Below are 20,779 nucleotides of genomic sequence, written 5' to 3'. Positions count from 1 at the left end.
GAGGATAGGGGAATGTTCATATTAAAAAAAAAAAAGACTCAGTTTGCAACTTTACATTCATCTTTCCCTATGTAAGAGATTCACAGACACACACACACAAAGCATTTGACCTTCAATACCAATAGCCATGAATAATATTGGATTATTAATCACCCTCTGATGTTACTGGGACTATCAGATGCAATAACCCTTGAAGTGACACAAAGAGTAGTGTCACCTTTTAAGAGCAAAAAAACTAACTTCTCAAAATGCCACATCAAACAAATGCTTCTTTTAACAGAAATTACTTCTTTTTTAAAAAAGCTCAAAAATGTATTCCCACTTTATAAAGCACTCATTGCTTATCTGTAAGAAATGACACCTCTTTATACAACACTTAAAGAAAAGGCTGAATGCAATCTGTGCTCTGTTCCCTTTTTGGAAAGTTATTTTTTTAAATCTAAGTTTTCTAATGATGTAGGAAGTGCCAACTATCTTTAGGCAGAAATGGATGCCAGCAATGTCACCTTAAGAAAACTTCTATGAAATGTAAACAAAAAACTTCTGCATTTATTTTGCCGTTGTGGGGTTGCTGCACAATTTTGTACTATTCTGGGAGCAGCTGTTTGCTCTATTAACAGGACCCCACCTGTTAGGTGGAGTGGTTTCTGTTTTGCGTTTCTATCCCTTAATGACTCATAATGAGTCATGACTCCTTACATCTAGCTGTTTAATATGCCTCAAGTCAGATTTGTTTAGCACATTCTAACAATGGCACACAGTGACCTTTCCTTTGTCACCTCTCTGGAAGGTAACCAACTACCAGGAACTAAGTACAGCAGTACTGGTCACTCTTGTACCCTTTTGGGAAATAGCTGTCTTTACATGGGGAAAAGGAAAGAGTAACAGAAGTGATAATTCCAATCTTATGGCAAGATGGAAACTAAAAGAAGCTGAAAAGTAGAGGCTGGAATTCTATTCCACAGTTATCTTTTCTCTTGTGTATTTTTAATCTTTCCCTTTCCAGTAGGTAGTTCCTTTCCCCTGTGCTGCCAATTATGCCACTACATTTCTTAACAAAGCAACAATATTTAATGAAAAACCCCACCAACTTGCTAAATCTGTTGTAGCCCAAGTGTCTGCCTCTCTAGGTCATGGGTCATCTGCTGCTGCTCCATGTAGGATGGAGCTGCTCCTCTGTTCATGTGCCTGATGCACAGTGAGGCCAAACAAACTGAAATATCGGAGTTTGGGGCAGAGAAAGGTTTATTGCAGGGCCAAGCAAGGAGAATGGGTGGCTTGGGCTTAAAAGCCTGGAACTGAGACTTACCTGGTGGCACAGTGGTTTAAGACTCCACTCTCCCAATGCAGGGGGTGCAGGTTTGATCACTGGCCAGGGAACTAGATCCCACATGTATGCTGCAACTAAGAGTTTGCATGCCACAACTAAAGAGCCTGCCTGCCACAACTGAGGAACCCACCTGCCACAACTAAGACCCAGCACAACCAAATAAATAAATACATATTGAAAAAAAAAAAACCCAAACCTTGAACTCCCCAATGGTTTGGGGGGAGAAGTTTTTATAGGCAAAATTTGGGTTGAGGGCTGCATGGTGTGTGACTTTCTTCTGATTGGTTGGTGATGAGGTAACGGTGGTGCTCCAGGGATCTTGTGATCATCCTGAAGTTACCATCCTCCACCATGGTGGGGGCCTTTGTTCACTGCTGTTTCCTAAATACACAGAAAAATGCCTGGGACACAGTAGACAAAACATTTGCTGAGTGTGTGACTGAATTTCAAGGATACAAACTCCAGTGCCTGAAAGACTCTGCTGTACATTTGGGGGCAGCCAGAGGAATCTATAAAAGAGGAGGAAAGTAAGATTAAAAACCAGACCATAAACACGACTATTCCCAGAGTCCTAGGAAAAAAGGAAAAGTACAGTTTAAATCCTTCATAGGGTCCCCTCGAAGCACTCTAGATACTAGCCTATCTTTTCTGTCCTTGCCCATCCTCTGATTTTACAGTGAAGAGAGCCCTTTCTTCAATCTTGCACATAGAAAAATCTCCATCCCTCTGTAACAGGGAAGAGCCAATTCTGACTCCATGTTGGATCTGTTTCTTTGACTTTAACCTTTGCTTTTCATTGCTTTTGTTATTATAATCATACATAATGACCTGCCTCAGGGAACCTTGCCCCTCTGCCTGCATGTTAAACTAAAGTGCCTTTGTTCAGCACACAGGGAGACAATCTGACCCTGCCCACCTGTGAATGGCTGCAGAAAAGAAGAAATTAACACATCCCCTCCCTGATGCTGGCCAAGCCAGGAAAAACGAATGGCCTTTTTACTTTACTTCCTCCTGCCCCTCTCCGTTCTATAAAAGAAACTGGCATCCAGACCCTGATAAGATGGTTTTTGGGAACCCTAGCCCACCATCTTCTCAGTCTGCTGGCTTTCTGAATAAAATCTGTTCCTTGCCTCAATACCTCGTCTCCTGGTTTATTGGGCTGTCCTGCAGCTTGCAGAGCAAGCTTGACTCAGTCACAAATTTGGCCAGCCAGCTGGTGCCTTGCTGCTCGTGGCTAGCTGGCCCCAGTCAGGGAATATTGGGGCAAGGCCCTAGCAGCGGCTGAGACCATTTTCCCTGAGGATCTTCCCTCCAAAATTCCCTGAAGCGGCACCAGCTACACCAGTGCTTGGCAGTTGAAGCAAGGAACCGACAAACTTCTACGAGTCAATGGACTCGATTTTGTAGGGTAAGTCGCTCTGGTGTGTGCACCGGGAATATATTCTCCCCTCAATTTGGGCTTTTCCTTTACAGGACAAGCCAATTGTTTGGTGGGGGTACCGTCTTGGAGAGGGGAATTGCTGGACTTTACCTGATTTGGGAACTGGTTTGTTGGTTTTGGTTTTGATTTCGTGTGCATCAATGTTGGAATTTCTTTGTGCTTTTTGTGTTGGAATTTGTTTGCATCTTTTGTGTTTTGGTGTTAGCAAACTTATAAAAGTGGGAAATACTACATCTATCCCAAAGGAGAACCCTTTGGGGCGTATATCAGATAAATGAGCAAAACATAGCCGTGAGCCTATGACTAAGAAAGACATGGTATACTATTGTAATAAGGTGTGGACACAATATATGTTAAGTTCAGAAAGGTGATGGCTTGAATGGCTCCCTCAATTATTATATGATCTCGCAATTAGAAGTGTTTTGATAAAGAGCAGGGAAAAGAGGTGGGATTCCATATGTAGAAGCATTTATGCTATTGCATCAGGAGGAAAAGGAGTCAGAGGGCTGCTCACCCCCCAATGCTGCCAACATATTTACTCCTTTCACCACCTCCTATTTCCCCTTCCCATGGGGATCGAATAGAAGTTTCTATGTTAACCCTGGAGCACAGGGACCTGGTTTAGTATGACCATCTAAGACCCAACAGGGCACCCAATTTGGACCAGGAATCACTTCTGCAACAGGGCAATTTCCCTTACACCAATATCCTGTAAGAGGCCAGGGAACTCCTTTAGACTTGAGGCATCAGATTCTAATTTCCCCACAGGAGCCCTGGGTAACTTTGACAGTGGGGAACAAGGTGACTGATTTTCTAGTAGATACGGGTGCCACATATTCTGTGGTGAACGCCAAGGTGGCACAGAAAACATCGCAGTCTATCTCACTCACAGGAGTTTCTGGAGAAGTACAAAACCCTTCATTCTTACAACCTCTAGAAGGCCAACTAGGGGACCTCACCCTGAAACATAACTTCTTATATATGCCAGAGTATCCAATCCCCCTTTTTTAGGATGAGATCTCCTTTGTAAATTAAATGCTCAAGTAACTTTTTCGCCAGAACAGCTTGATATCAGGGCCCCACTGGAACTTAAAGCCTACAAATGGTGCTCATGGAAACTGCAGAGAAGGAAACAAAGTCATCCTAGGAGAAACTTGCCTGTATCTTTGAGATGCAAATGTCCTATTTGGTGTTCTCAAGAACCCTCACCTCTGCCATCTTTTTAAAATGCAAATTTTGAAAAAAGTGTAAAGTAATTTAGAAATTGACTTGTCAAGGGTAAATAATAATCCTCAGCATTATTCCTGTAAATATTTAGCCATCTAGAGAAGTGAGCTTTATTTGTTCCATCTACCAGAAACCCAACTTTAATCCAACCTCCTGTAAACTGATGAGTTTTACATTGCTGTACCTGCAGGGCTGAAATTTTGAAATGAGAACTATGAGGTCTCTCTGGTTGTTTCTGTGTTTGTATGTGTCTTTGTCTTTGGATAACATTGCTGAGGTTGATTTGTGTATGAGCTCTGTTTAATCGGCTTAAAGAAAAGTAAGCACTTACAAACCAAACAATTCTAAATACAAGAGAAATTCAGCTAAATTAGTTTCAGTATCACGTGAACTGGGAAATATTTAGTATTAAATTAATGTTTAAGTTTGTGATCTAATTAATATAGACATGACTTTAGAGTCATCAACATTAAGTAGAATACTTTCACTGCACTAGGTTTAATAGAAGTTAATGACATCTTGTTACACCTGCTGCAAATTTGTCAGCAAGGAAAGTAACTTGATATGAAGAAACTTCTAAGGAAAGAAAATGTAAATGAGATAAGAGCCTTTAGGTCTGAAAAGCTATCTAAAATAGTCTCTCTACATTTTGGTAACTATTACTTGTCTCTTGGCTTTCCCTAGAAATTAAGATTTTTAAGAGTCAGGGATTCTATTTAAATATATAATTAAAGCTACTGAAAACAATAAAACGTTTCAGTATGGTAGAATGTGTGTTTTCAGTTATGAAAGTGTGAGGAATGGAAGTACATTTTACTGAGAAAATTTTATACATGGTCAGGATGAACTAAATTTAGATGGAAGTTAACTAAGTAAACGGATTTTATTAAGTAAGCCAATACAAGACTGGAATTTGACCTCTCTCTCTGTTAGAAGTGCTCCTTTTTGATAACAGATTGTATGAGTTTCTGTGCCCTTAGGAGATCCATATTTGTTTTCTTTTAATCGTTTTGTGATTTTGGTTAAATGAATAAGTATTGTTTCACAGTGACCTAGGATCCTGTTGTGTTTTAAAACCTTTATGATGTTTTTAACAAACTTCCCAAATATCAAAATCTGACTAAAACTTTTTTAGCCTCCTGCTGACTCTGGAATACTTCAGAAGAACATCTCTGAGACATCTCAGAGAGGAATGTTAAACTAAGTTTATTTGGCATGTTAAATTATTTCAGAAATATTGTCAAGGGATTGGAGATGAACCTTAGGTTATAGTGTATGTATTAATGTCATTAATATAGATATTCCAAAATTTAATTTGAATCCCTAACATCTGATATGTCCTGATATGTTATCAATCATAATTCTAGTTATTCTACAATGTTACATGTCACAGAAATATCCAAGTTTCCTGCTAATTGTATTGTACTCAAATCTTTAACCAGGTTATTTTAAGTTTTGTCCTGATGCTTTTACAAAGTGAAGATTTTCAAGAGGACTCATAAAAGGGAACTTTTTAACAAATATAAGTTTCTGGTAGCCTTTAGATAATATCACTGGACTGGGTAATGAATGACAAAACTAATGGAAAACCTGATTACTTCATCCAGATCAACACAAATTAATTACATAGGACTGAATAAACTGGTGAATATGGTTATCATTTTTACGGTTTCTATCTGAAAAATTATTGGTTTAAATCTGTGTTTTCCAGGTGTAAGGAAAACTAATTATGACTTCCAGTAATTTGGTAAATTACACCTTGGTAAGTAGAATTGAAACATTTATCTTTTGCTCTCTACCTGGTTGATCCTGCTAGTACCATATGCTTGTCTCAGAGATTAAGCCATGCATGTATAAGTATTCATGGCTGGTACACTGAAACTGTGGATGGCTCATTAAATCACTTATGGTTCCTTTGGTTGCTTGTTATTACAACTGGATTACAACTAGTTATACTAATCATTGGTTTAATTTGTTCTTTGTTTCCAAATTGTTTGTGCTTTGTGTCTCCCTGCTGCACTATGTCTTTGTCAATGATACTAGCTGCATTACTTATATCCTGTCTATTTTATAAGATTGTTGTCTCTTACACTACCCAGTGTGTAACCAGGCCTCCAACAAGACTTCTATGGCTAAACATCTTGAGGAAATAGATCACATCTATAACATAAAATAATTGTAATAGCGTGATTCTAGGTATGGGAGGAAGCAACAAGGGAAAGTGTCTCCTGGATCATAATTAGACAGAGGATCCAGAGAAACTTTAATTATCAATAGGGCCTAATCCAAAAATTAACACCTGGAGTGACACATGAAGAATTTCCCCCTGATCTGGGATAAGCCTCCCAGCGCTGTGGGACAACATTTGATCATGAAATGTCTCCCAAATATTGGTCAAATTCCTGACCAAGAGGAGAAGATATGAGAAATGGAATAGTTCCCTCCATTATCAGTCATCAACAATTGCAGCCCTTCAATGTGAGCCCTGAGGAAACTCAGGAAGGAGAAGAATACCTGCCGTCTAGCAGCCATCAGACTGCAGCCACTCCCTACGGTGAGCCCTGAGGAAACTCAGGATGTGAAATTACACGATACAGGCCCCAGATATCTGAGGTGCGTATCAAAGGAATGATTTCAGTGAGCCTGGAATCTTCCCATACATAGAAAAGTGCTAAATTCCTTAACTTCAGATGCTGCCTCCCGGTCTTGAAGTCCTCAAAATTCCCACTGAATAAAACATAAGTCTCAACTTCTAGATCATGAGTATTTTTTAAGTCTACAGACGTAAAGTAGACACTTTCCAAAGAGGAACAAAAAAGACAATCTGAACACTGGCACCAATGGTGGACCCTCCCAGAAAGATCCATCTGACAAAGCAGTTAGAATAGTTGTCACCCCTTTTCCCACAAGATCGTGGAATGGACACTGACAGTGGAAAATCGTAACAGGGAAGACCCAATTCTGACTCCATGTTGGATCTGCTTCTTTGACTTTAACCTTTGCTTTTCGTTGCCTTTGTTATTATAATCATATTTAATGGCCTGTCTCAGGGAACCCTGCCCCTCAGCCTGCATGTTAAACTAAAGTGTCTTTGTTCAGCACACAGGGAGACAATCTGACCCTGCCCACCTGTGAATGGCTGCAGAAAAGAAGAAATTAACACATCCCCTCCCTGATGCTGGCCAAGCCAGGCAAAACTAATGGCCTTTTTACTATACTGCCTCACCTCCTCCCCCTCTCTGTTCTATAAAAGAAACTGGCATCCAGACCCCAATAAGATGGTTTTTGGAGACCCTAGTCTGCCACCTTCTCGGTTCGCGGGCTTTCTGAATAAAGTCGTTATTCCTTGCCTCAACACCTTGTCTCCCGATTTACTGGCCTGTCGTGCAGCAAGCAGAGAGAGCTTGGACTCAGTAACAGCCCTACAGGAAATTCTCACCAACCCCCTCCCCCCAAAGAATTGCTTTTGTCCCCAGATTTAGTTCTCTCCCTTTCTCCCCACAGGGCAATTCATAGACACAACATCCTTAGGAGCAAATTTCCTAACATCTAGGTGTTTAGTCTGAGTGATTCTCAGCCTTTAGAGGCATTTGAATCCCCTCAAGGACTTGTGGAAACAGATTCCTGGTCTCCACCCCTGAGTTTCTGATTTAATAGGTGTAGGGTGAGATTTGAGAATTTACATTTCTAGCAAGTTCACAGGTGTTGCTGCTGCTGCTGATCTGGGGGCTACACTCTGAGAATCACTGATCTAGCAGAACACCTCATGGGGTGTCAGCACATACGACCACCTGGGTTTTGCATGTCAAGTTTGTCCCCTTTGAGGTCACCACTGATGTGATGGCAAGAGAATCTGCTCTGCAGGATTCTATATGGTGGAGTCACCCCTTGGTATTGATACAGGTTTCCCCCGCTATCTGAAAGTAGAGTGTTCCTATATGGCATAAAGCAAAGAGTATCCTCCTGCTTTCAAATAATTTGAGCTAGATCACTTTGCTTTTACAAAAAATGTACATTAGTACATTAATATGGCAATGGATTTTTTTCATAGTACGTTAATATGGCAATGGATTTTTTTCATAAAAGCGAAAATCCTCTGTGGATGTCTCTCGGTTGTTGAAAACAGGGACTAAGGTAGGTGTTTTGTAAAAGCAAAATAGTGTAATGTGAACTTTCAGAAAGGGGGAGATACCTGTAATCTCATCTCTGGCTTGCATCATACTTCACGGCTTCTTTCATTTCCTGGTTATTTGTCACCTTGTCCTCTGTTGATTCTACTTGTCCACTCCCCCATAAAGGGGAGCGTTTTCTTCAAAATCCAGGAGCTCTGCTATTATCACCTGAGTATTCTGCTCTCCAAGAATGCGCCCTCTTCTTCATCATCATCATCATCATCATCATCATCACAGCTGACATTTATTTCCAACTGACTGTGTTCCTATGTTCCTTATAATATACCACACTTGACATAAACATGTCAGTTAGGATGTTGCTTTTGGTGGCCATGAACAAAATACCCAACTTTAAAAAATAAGGAAAGTTTTCATCTCACATATCATCATATACTCCCAAGGAAGGGCAGTTCCAGGATTGGCTGACTCAGTGCCGCAACATTGTCATCAATGGGTCTTTCCAACTTCCCACACTGCCATTCTTGCCCTGTTGGCTTTGCCCTCATTTCTGCTTACCTCCTGGTTTAAAAAAATGACCTCAGTGGTTGCAGGTATCCCACACAGTCATGACACCATCTCTTTCTCTCTGTATCTCTTTTTTTTTTTTTTGCGGTACGCAGGCCTCTCACTGTTGTGGCCTCTCCCGTTGCGGAGCACAGGCTCCGGACACGCAGGCTCAGCAGCCATGGCTCACGGGCCCAGCCACTCCGCGGCATGTGGGATCTTCCCGGACCGGGGCACGAACCCGTGTCCCCTGCATTGGCAGGCGGACTCTCAACCACTGCGCCACCAGGGAAGCCCTCTCTGTATCTCTTTTTAAGAGCCAGGCAGTCTTTTCTGGAGGTACCCCAGCAGATCTGCCCATTATGTCTCATTGACTAGAACTGGGTCACATGTCCACCTCCAGCTGCCAAGAGAATGGGATTACCATGTTGGTTACCCCTGAGTTGGGGTGAGGTCACCTTCTCCGAGTACTTGGCTGTCATTTGGGGGCACAAGGAAGAAGAGGGAAATGATGATTGGTTGGTTGGTTGGCTTTGAACATAAGAACAGAAACTTATGTTCTGGTTATCTACTGCTGTGTAAAAACACAAAAATAACATTGGTTTTGCTCTTGACTTTGTAACTTGTGTAGGGTTTGCTTGGAACAGCTCATTTCTGCTCCACTTGGCGTCTGTGGCGGTGGCTTGAAGGCTGGGCTGTAATCGTCTTCAGGCTGACTCACTCACGCACCTGACAGTTAATGCTAGGGGCTTTTCCTGGCAGCAGATATATTTTCTCTATGCAATACTGAAGAAAGGGCTGAGTCCCAAGGGCAAGTGTCCCAACAGCCAGGCAAAAGTCATATCACCTTTTATGACGAAGCCTCAGAAGACCCCGATTTCTGCTGCATTCCCTTCATTGGAAACAGGTCACTAAGGCCAGTCCATATAAGTGGAATTAGATTTCACTTTTTGATGGGAGGAGTATCAAGAAATTTGTACACCATAACATGTACTACCGAATTAAATCCTCCAAGCAGCCCTGTTCTATTCTTCATTTTTTTTATAGATGAGAAAAGAGACTCATGTTAGAACCTTGAAAACATTATGCTAAGTGAAATAAGCCAGACACAAAAGGACAAATAGTGTATGAATTCCGCTTCAATGAAGTACTTAGAATAGGCACATTCACAGAGACAGAAAGCAGAACAGAGGTGACCAGGGACTGGAAGAAGGATAGGGAGTTATTGTCTCATGGGTTTGGAGTTTCTGTTTGGGATGATGAAATGTTTCTGGGAATGAATAGTGGTGATAATTGCACAACACTGCGAGTGTACTTAATGCCACCAAATTGCACACTTAAAAATGGTTACAATGGTAAGTTTTATATTATGTGTATTTTACCACAATTAAAAAAAAAAGAGAGACCAGGTTAACATTCTGGCAGATTGTATCCTCCAAAAATGGCCACAGCAGTCTTTCCAGGACAGCATGCTCTTCCAGAACCTTCCTCCCCACCCCCAATAGAGGCTGTCTGTTTCTCCTCTTGTTGAAACCGGGCAGGGCTTTGTCACTACCTTGGTGAATAGAATATAGTAGAAGTGACACTGTGTGACTTCTGAGGCTGGGGCACAAAGGAGTAGGGCTTCCGCCTGGCCCTCCCTCTCAGGATGCTTTCCTGGGAACTCAGACACCATGCGTGAGCAAGCTGCAGCCCCAGCTGACAGCCAACAGCACCTGCCAGATGGGTGAGTTTTCCACCGATTCAGTCCCCAGCCTTCGAGCTGTTCCAGCATATGCTGGGAGGAGGATCTGACTCATGTGAAAATGTACAGAGGCCTGCTCTTGTTGCAGATTCAGGAACAAAGTAAATGTTGCTATTTTAAGCCACTTCGTTTTCAGGTAATGTGTCACACAGCCATGGTGACTGGAACACATACCTAGTGAGTGACAGAGCCAGGACCTGAACCCAGGACCTGGAGCTGAAAGTCCAACACTCAATATGCCCCACCTCTCTGTGAATGACACAAAAACCTATGCCTGGGCTTCCCTGGTGGCGCAGTGGTTGAGAGTCCGCCTGCTGATGCAGGGGACACGGGTTCGTGCCCCGGTCCGGGAGGACCCCACATGCCGTGGAGCGGCTGGGCCCGTGAGCCACGGCCGCTGGGCCTGCGCGTCCGGAGCCTGTGCTCTGCAACGGGAGAGGCTGCAGCAGTGAGAGGCTCGCGTACCGCAAAAAAACCCAAAACAACAAAAAAAACCTATTCCTGTAGTCTGGCCAGTACATGAATGTCCTGATCTAACTTTATAGTCTATGTATCTAGTACCAAGTGTATCTTCTATTCCTGAAAACTAGCTCCTGCCACCACCCCCCAGCCACTGCCACCCCCAGTGTAGAGGAACAGCTCCATTCCCAGGCATGAGATCATGGGAAGCCTATAAGGAGCCGGTACAAGGTCATCTTCTGTTCACGTCCTTCTACCCCGTGGGAAGCTGTCATGAGCCAGTTTCCCATTTCTCTGGGGTTCTGGTGAGACCTGGGCTTCAGAATTTCAAAACCACTTCCTCCAATCTAGAATTAGCTCCTTAGCAATGGGGTGTCCCCTAATTCACATTGCAGTCACTCTGCCTCTTTGGGTGCTGTACAAAAACCATGGGGAGTTGGCACCTTTGGCTTATTGTAACTTTGCTACTTGTAAAAATGGCTGCTTATAACTTTACTGGTTGAATCAGTCAGGTGCTGGCCTTGGCCTTGTACGTGTGAACCTGATACCCAGCAGTTCCCCGTTTGTATCAGTCACATCAATATTTGTTGAACAAATTCACTTTTCCAAGGTTCAAAATCTTGAGAGACGAGTTAATCCTTTCTTCAAGGTATCCTTCATCCAGATCTGTCAATTCTTCCTCTATAAATATTCTCATTTCTGCCTCTATTTCCGTGTCTGTTGTCTCTACCTAAATTCAAACCCTAGTCTGCTTGCTCCTGGATTATAGTAAAACTAGGCTTCCTGTTTCCCTTCCGATCCATCTTCCGCAGTACTTCTAGAGTAATCTTCTTAAAATGCCATTTATAGATGGTACCATATGGTTCACAGACTTAAAGCTGACATCTTTAGCTCCTTGTTCAATGCTCTACAACTTGGTCTTCTGTTATTTCTCCAAATTCATCTTCTACTAATCTTCTACATCAACATTTGCTTCTCGGGACTTCCCTGGTGGCGCAGTGGTTAAGAATCCGCCTGCCAATGCATGGGTTCGATCCCTGGTCCGGGAAGATACCACATGCTGCGGAGCAGCTAAGCCCGTGCGCCACAACTACTGAGCCCACGTACCACAGCTACTGAAGCCAGTGTGCCTAGAACCTATGCTCTGCAATGAGAAGCCACTGCAATGAGAAGCCCAGGCACAGCACAGAAGAGTAGCCCCTGCTTGCCGCACCTAGAGAAAGCTTGCACACGGCAACAAAGACCCAACGCAGCCAAAAATAAATTAATTAATTAAAAAAACAAAACAGAAAACACACAAAAATATTTGCTTCTCTCCAGCTTGGCCAACACTATGTCCTTTGAATATGCCAGAATGGAATTTCCTTTGAGGCTTAGCCTAATGACACTTCCTTTCTTCCTGAAGCATCCCTCCACTGCCAGCTCTTCTGAACCTGTATACCCTTGAGTTCTCTGTAGTACTCAATGGGCTTGTGGATGAGTCAGAATACAAAATGACTGAAGATGGCAGAAGATAACTAGAAAGAGCAAGTTCATTGCCAGTCAATACTAAATGTGTCTGAGGAATCCAGCTAGGACTGGTTCTTGGTACAGAGGTTCTTAATTGGAATCTAGGAGGCCCCTGAAGTTCATTGCAAAATCCTGCTGAATGTGTATAGCAACATGTGTATGTGTGTCCATAACTATAATCAGCTTCTTACAAAGGTCTGCTTGTGGCCCAGTAAAGGCTAAGAACCCCTGACCTAGACAGAAGGTGACATAACTTAGTGAAAAAAACAAGCAACCACCCCACTAGATTTTAGAGTCACAAGACTGGATTGGTATCTTATCCCAGCTCTGTGTGACACTGGTATGTCACTAACCTTTCTGAATCACAGTGTACTCATTTGGAAAATTGAAATTATTATCTGCTCTGCCTAATCAATTGGGTTTTTGTGAGGAATAAAGCAAATATTTCATATAAAATTGTTTTATAAATGATGAAATGCTCTACAAATATGTTATTATGCTACTTAATTCCAGACCATATGGTTCTTAGCTTATATGTTCCAGTTTACATAATTTCTTACCTCTCTTGAAATAATAGTTCCTTACTAGTCTTATTTCCTCCTCCTGTTGTCTGGGTGTTTCATTGGTCCGGAGTCCATTGCTATTACCTGTATCATGGTCACAAGCTTTGGTATCAGATACTAAAGGTCACTGCTCCTTTTACCAAATTAAAGCAAGCCTCTTGCAACATGTTACTCAGAGTTTATTTTTTTCTAAGGAACAGAAACTCACTGCAGCTCGGCCCCTCCTTTCCCAGTGGAAGAAAGCATGTTATTTAAAGCAGTGCTGCTTAAACCATCTGTAGTGAAAAATCAGGTGGTTTTTTTTGTTTTTTTAATTTTATTTATTTTTGGCTGCATTGGGTCTTTGTTGTTGCATGCAGGCTTTCTCTAGTTGGGGTGAGCGGGCGCTACTCTGTGTTGTGGTGTATGGGCTTCTCATTGCGGTGGCTTCTCTTGTTGTGGAGCATGGCCTCTAGGCATGAGGGCTTCAGTAGTTGCAACAGGTGGGCTCAGTAGTTGTGGCACACAGGCTTAGTTGCTCCACAGCATGTGGGATCTTCCAGGGCCAGAGACTGAACCCGTGTCCCCTGCACTGGCAGGTGGATTCATAACCACTGCGCCACCAGGGAAGTCCAAAATCAGGTGTTTTGTTTTTTTGTTTCTTTCTTCTTTAAAAAAATTCTAATACACTGTAAAAAATTAATAAACAGAAACCTCAATTAAAAAGAGTCAGGAGGCAAGAATGAGGAACTCTCAAACCCTGCGATGATAGTACGGCCCAACAGGAAGAAGAAATATTCCTCTTCTTTCCTGGCGAGGACTGAGCCAATGAAAAGCCATGGAATCTTTGTTTACTACAGCCCTCCCAACTTCCTTTTCCCCTCTATAAGAGTGCTCCTTCCCTTGCATGTGGCTTGCTATGGTTATAGACCTTGAATTACAATTCTTTGCTGATCATGGATAAACCTGTCTTTGCTGGAGAACTATTTGGCAGTCTATTGTTTTAGGTCAACAGCATCATGTATCAATATTTTTATAAAATAAAGAGAAAAATCACATAAAGAGACATACACAATACAAGCTACATTTTTATTACGATTAGATCCAATAGTCAACTGACAAAATAGCTATGCAAATTTCTAAACTCTTACTCTCAGTTTCTGTACTTATTTCCAGGTGGATTGGAAGAAAACAGTCTGTGGGCCATACTCTGAGGAGGACACATTTAAAGGTTACAAAAGCATTTTGTGAAAACGAAGCCCAGCGGATAATCTGATTGCTTGCTGGTCTGTGGATGGGCTTCCTGGGTCCAATCAACTACAAGGGAGGAATGGTCACATGGTCTAAACATGGCTGTAGGGGTGGGAACATTTTTCCTTCTTGGTTCTTCAGTTGGTCTAATAATTAAATTGATATAAGACAGATTAACAGGAAAACAAACAAAATTATGTACATGTGAGAGCCCCGTAAAGATATGAAGACCCAAAGGACAGCCAGGTAATTGAAACTTCTGTAACGTTCTTAGCTAAAGAAAGGGGTAGGGATCTGAGGGTACAAAGGGGAGGAAGGCCATTCCTAGGAAGCTAGAGGAGGTGTTTGAAAAACAAAGGTTGTCCTGTTATACTGATGTTTCTTAGGTAATAAGGTATATCTGATAACAGTTCTCTTCTGGTATGGGCTCTTTTCCAATGTAAATTTAAGCAATTGAGGGGGAAGTAAAGAACTTTCCCTGAATCTACTGTGTTTTTGACTACCTTTAGCCCAAACTAAAACTCATGCCAAAGTGGCTATTTTGGGGTAAGAATTCTGCTCCCGTTCATGGCCATTGGCAGAGCCTTGGCTGGAGCACTTCCCAGAGAATGGGGCCTGAGATGTACGCAGACATGCTGTAGGAGCACACACACAGGCCCTGGCAGCACACAGTCCTGCTGTTTGCCAGGGTTGGTCTCCGAGTGCAGCGCCTCAGCAACTTCATTTGTTCAAAACTCCTGGGTGCCCGCCTATGCTGGAAATTGGAGGATGAGTATAATGCCCTGAAGAGTAAGTGTTCCATACCACATAGAACAGAATTTTCAAAAAGACATGCAAATGCTCATTAATTTGAATGCAAAATGACCAAGGTGAGCAACCTGTCCTCAAGAAGCTCACAGCGTACACAGCTTTGTCATAGATGAATTTACCTTCTGTCTACTCACACGTGATAAAAAGTTTTCATTTTCTAGTTCCACAACGGTACCAAAAAAATTAAATTTCTATTTATAGGCAATGTTTAACACTTTCAGTTCCTTAATCTCTGAATTCCTTCCATGTATGTGATCAGTTTCCTTGTTGAAGGCTGTATCATAAGCCCTAGCATTCCTAGTGTCCAGCACAATGATATGTCTGCCTATATTCAACTTTTTTTTATACTGTTGGTGGTTGTGTTGATGATGAAAAAGCAGCAGGGATGAGGACCCAGGATTAACATCCAGCCCTGAGTTACCGATCTGTGAAATGGAGTTCATAATGTCTACCTCACAAAGTTGTAGATTATAATGAGATAAAAGTAAATAAAACATCTAGCATAATACCCAAGTGCCCAAGCTGTAATTTAAGAAGTAAAAACATGGGGTGTTCCCCGGTAGTCCAGTGGTTAGGGCTCAGCACTTTCACTGCCATGGCCCGGTTTCAATCCCTGGCTGGGGAACTAAGCAAAGGGTGTGGCACGGCCAAAACGGGGGAAGAAGAAAAAAAAAAGAAGAAGTCAAAACATGGAACTGTCAGGGGTTATTTAGTTAATAGCCTTCTTGGGAACTTTTGTAGATATCACCGCCAAACGTGATAACTCATGTTTAAAATTATGATCAAGAAAGGGTGCATTACGCTTGGCATTGTCTGTTTAAAAAAAAAAAACCGGCAAATGAGCAGTGAATTTTAAGTTATTTCAAAAAAAAATTGTAAAAACACAATTCTAACATGACAGAATGAAGCTGGACTGCACTTTTTCCTCTAATGAAATGAATAAAAATGTTATTTGCCACAAAACGTCATATGAAATCCAGATCACAGCTGTTAAACCATAAAGCTTTCTAAAAAATCAAATGGAAGGAAGTGCAAGTTTCTGCCAAGTATAAGATGCCTTCACTTTTCCCTCCCATTACAATCATCATATAAGCCTGTGGGAGGCTACAGGCAATTAGCTGCCAACCTGTACTTTAAAATTAGGTTTCATACAAAAAGCCCGCAGTTCTACCTTTCCTAGAAAGATGAGCTCTGTGCTCCTGGACCTGCTTCCCTGCGGTCAGGTGCTCTAGTTTGCCCAGTTCCACCACCCCCACCTTCGTCACCTGCCTCTCTCCTCTAAGCACCTGAGTCTGCAACCTCTCCACTGGCATAGCTCCCACTTTTATAAAGAACTGGGGGGCTCAAGCAGAACAAATAACTTGCCTAATGTTAAACAGTGGTAGAGGATGGGTTTTCAACCTAGATATTTCAAATAAATTCTCTTCTCTTTCCACTGTAACAACTGAAAATGAGATGAATGCACCTCATTTATTTGACTTCCTTTACTGGTCTACTCTGCCACAAGCCAGTTGCTAAGTATGTATATTTTCCTTTCCGTCCAAACGTATCTGACCCAGAACCTGCCACACATGGTAATTTCTGTTCTGCTGTAGGCCAAGGACCATCTTCTGTGAAAGTAACTCAAAGTCGTCTTTCTCGTTGTGTCAAAAAAAGCAACACAGGATCATACCTTTCAAGTGCTGCACTTTAATTTTATTAAAAAACAAGCAAACATCATCAACGTATCAAATGCTTTAATTCACATTTCTCTGTCTGTAGGCATTGACCACAATACAGACCCAACACAACAAAAGCAGTTAACACAGGGTAATTAGTGATAGGGACATAGTACTGAGGCCAAGGGGGGGAGAAAGTACATGAGGCCAGCTGGCTGCTCGAGCGGACCCGTCACAAGCGTCCTTGACACTGTGGGTTCACAGAGCCGATCCAGTCAGTTCACCTGCAGGTGATCAGGGCCAAGGATCTGGCTGCTCTAAACTTGCACAAAACAGAACTCAAACCAGAGCGCCAATTTATGTGCTGGGCTCATTCAAGCTGATCAAATTTGAGAAGACTGCTGGCAGAGCCCAGAACTGGAGTAATGGAACAAAAGTTCTTAGGAGCCACTGTCACCCAAGTACACAAAGCACCCTTCCTTACTCTAGGAATCTGCTCAGATAGCCCAACCTTCTCATCCAGTCAGGTTGTCCCTTTGCCTGGACAATGTTAGACGAACAAGGAAAGCAATCTAACTTTCCAGCTCTCTTTTCCACATTCCGAGTCAGTCATCAGAAAGTACCATGTGATGGTGATTTCCTATAGTTTACCTTGCAAGGCGCATTCTGCTTTGACACTTCCTTTATCGGTGAGGTAGCTCAGGGCATCTTTGCGGAGACTGAAGTGTCCTAGGTCTACTATCAGCAGTACACGTCAATTTATAGCCTCTAGGTGACTTAGTTTCTGCAGACATTTCTGTAGGTGACTAACCTCAATCATTTAAGTTCTGTGAACTTCTGTATTAGCGGGTGACATTTTTTGATTCTTTCTCCAGAACCTTAGAATGCACCTTTTTGAGACCTGTGAGCCGGTAAATGTGTGTGTGTGTGTGTGTGTGTACTTACATAACTAAAATTAAATACACAGACCATTTCTATACTTTACTAAAATTAGAAGTACAAGGAACAGAGGCTAAGTCAGTGCTTTACTATTCAACAAAATGCCTTCAAAATTTGTGAAATAGCCATATTCCAAGTGGCCACATTCCAGGCAGCAACTGAGACATCCAAAATATTCTTTTTACAAAAAAACACGAGGTTTCTGAATATGTAAAAATCAGTAGAAAATTAACCAGGTGACAGAGTCATTATAGTGGCTTCCGAACTCTCTGAAAGAAAATAGTGGAAACTATTTTCTTGAAAAAAGGAAGTATTTTATCTACTGAAATCTGATCTGAAGCAGCACCCCGGCGTGGGGAGAAAGCAGAAGCCCCAGTGGGCTCCACTCCACTGGCCCCTGAAGCACTGCTTGTCCTCCAAGACTCCATGGATCATAGCCCAGAACCTATAGTTCCACAGAAAAATCTGAGGCTACCAATTTTTATGTAACAGAGTTTATCAATTTGGACAGGATACGAACCAATTTTTCATAGAGTTCCTTTAGAAGATAGATTTTGGGGGAAGAAAGCAGTTAGTGGAGTGAAGGAAAAACACATTTAAGAACATCCAATTAATTCAAAATTTCTGCATAGTATGTAGCCGGCAAAAGCCCTGGGTGAACACACGAGGTACAGATGAGTAACTTTAAAATTTCAGTGCGCATCAGAAGCACGTGAGGCGCCTGTTAATGAAACCAGAGATGCCGAGGTCCCACCTCCAGAGACCCCAATTCCTCAAGTCAAGGGCTGGTTGCTGGGCTTAGGCAGCCACACCGTCAACCAGCTCCTGAGGTGATTCTGATGCTGCGGACAGACTGCAGAGTATACTTGGAGAAACAGGAGATAAGCCTTCAAGGGAAAATTTGAGAAAGGCAGGGGCATACTTCTAAAAAGCAAAACCAAAACCACCTCTTCTGTCTTGTTGCTGAGAACACACTTTCATTCAGATTGGGATAGAGTAACAACACCTTTTTCTTTTTAAATTTCTAGATTTTTAAAGTAAATCTACCTATGTTCCACTGTCCCAAATTAGGTAGAATTTTTTAAAAGTCTGAATATAAAGTGCTGGTTCTTGTTTCAGTGTTATCGTTTTGAGGGGAAAGCCACACAAAGCTTACAAATTACGTATTCAGATCCACAGGAATCTGTAAATTAACATCCCCTTTACAGTTTCCTAAGTGAGCGCAAATTTAAAATTCCATAATATACATTAAATACAATTTTACTTTATATTACAAATGCACACTAGTTTTCTTTTGACATACTGGTAGTATTCATTTTTACAGCACAAAAAGAACTGTTTACAATTTGTGTCACAGTATATTTTCCAACTCTAAGTAGGCAAACATATACTACATGTTTTTTGACACACACTAAAAAAAAAAAATAATAATTTTGACTATAAAATTTTATAAACATTAGCTACATCAAGGGGTCACAGCTAATTGTTGCAGAAAACCTAAAACACATTTAAGATCATGTAATCTTACCATTAGACAACTTGTATTTTAAAACACAAGTCACTTTGATTTCTGTTAAATATAACAAAGCACTGAAAATTACCTCCATCTACTTATGGGATCCCTAAGAGCTGCCAGGTATTCAGTATTTAAGTTGCTAAGTTTGCGAGGAGTTAGGAATGCATTAGAACAGTAAAAGATGAGAGAAATCTGAAAACAGGCATGAAGACATGCTTTACTACACTTCTTCCTGAGAATTTAGAAGTTACTTTTTTTTTTTTTTAATCAAGACAGTTTAAAATGGAACAGAAAAATCCTGTGGCAAATGATGTTTTGTAAAGTGTGGAATCCCTGGTAATGTCAACAGTTGCTACTCTAAAATATAACTTGCAAACATGAGTCTTATAAATTGTACTTATTTAAAACAAGGCACATGCCTACACATTTATTTGAAATGCTGAGTAAATGTGCCCAAAAAGTTAGTGAATTTTTAAAAAATAAGATATTATGTTTTATGATATGGTATTCTGAAATAACTTTCCTAAATAAAAATTAAGTCTGAATGAGTGAATACAGTAATAGGTAAACTTTGTGAAGGGTCAAAGCAGGGAAAAAACTTCACTGGATTATGAAAACTGAAAAAACAGTTTTTAAATAAATGAGGGTGTTGTATATAAATCTGTTCAAAATCAAATGTAACATTATAGTTACAGTTTTAAAAATTAAAAAAATGATAAGTTATTTTGATTATTTTAATTCTGATATCCCATATTAAATATTTACTTTGATTCTATAATTAGCACTATGAATTATAGATAAAATATAGCCTAAAGCAAAGTGAATTTAACAGTATATTTGTAAAATGTGATATCTGTAACAATTTTGACCATGAATTAAACAATGAAGCTCATTATACTCAAAACATGATCAGCCCCTTGAAAGAAAATCTACAAACTCTCCCACCACCGCAATAGGTAACCTACCATGAATGGTATATGAATAAGGTGAAAACAGCTCTGCTCACAAAATCTTAAGAATACTAGAATTTAGCTGCTCCCACTGAGACCTGGAAGAGGTTAATTTAAGCAAAATAAAAGCATTCTGATGTAATGTACTGACTACTGTATACACTACTTAGTTGTTCCTTCAAAACATGGCCTGGGCCTGAAGGTGACTGAAATTTAAGTTTCTGGCAATTCATAATAGATGACAGATTCATAATAGACCCTTAACGGGAGCTAACTGTTTGGGGGGATACATTCCAATCCTTCAGAGATTAATGTCATAAAAGACCACCAAGCCCACAAATGGGCCATTTGTCCTAAAACACCAGGCTGGAGGCCCCGTGGGGCGGCCCCACGGCAGGACCTGAGGGAGTAGGTTGGGGAGCAGCAGAAGGGCACCCTCGGCATATTTCTGAAGAATGAGAATATCTACATAATATATCTGTCACGAGAATTAAATTATGGGTTTCAACTATTACTTAGGCTACACTTCTGATTGTGAGTAGCAGAATTTATGTGATCAATTTAACTTATTAAATAAAGCAATATATTGTAAACACTAAACACAGGTATACGACAATGAAGAAAATAAATAAGTAAAAAAATATATATCTCTCATTTTAAAATAAATATGATATAAACATTTTAGCAGAGGATTCCATATCCACTTCCCCAAGGGGAAATTCTGTTA

Source organism: Lagenorhynchus albirostris, chromosome 20, assembly GCF_949774975.1.
Source record: "Lagenorhynchus albirostris chromosome 20, mLagAlb1.1, whole genome shotgun sequence".
In the NCBI taxonomy this organism is placed as follows: domain Eukaryota; kingdom Metazoa; phylum Chordata; class Mammalia; order Artiodactyla; family Delphinidae; genus Lagenorhynchus; species Lagenorhynchus albirostris.
This window is presented reverse-complemented; position numbering follows the sequence as displayed.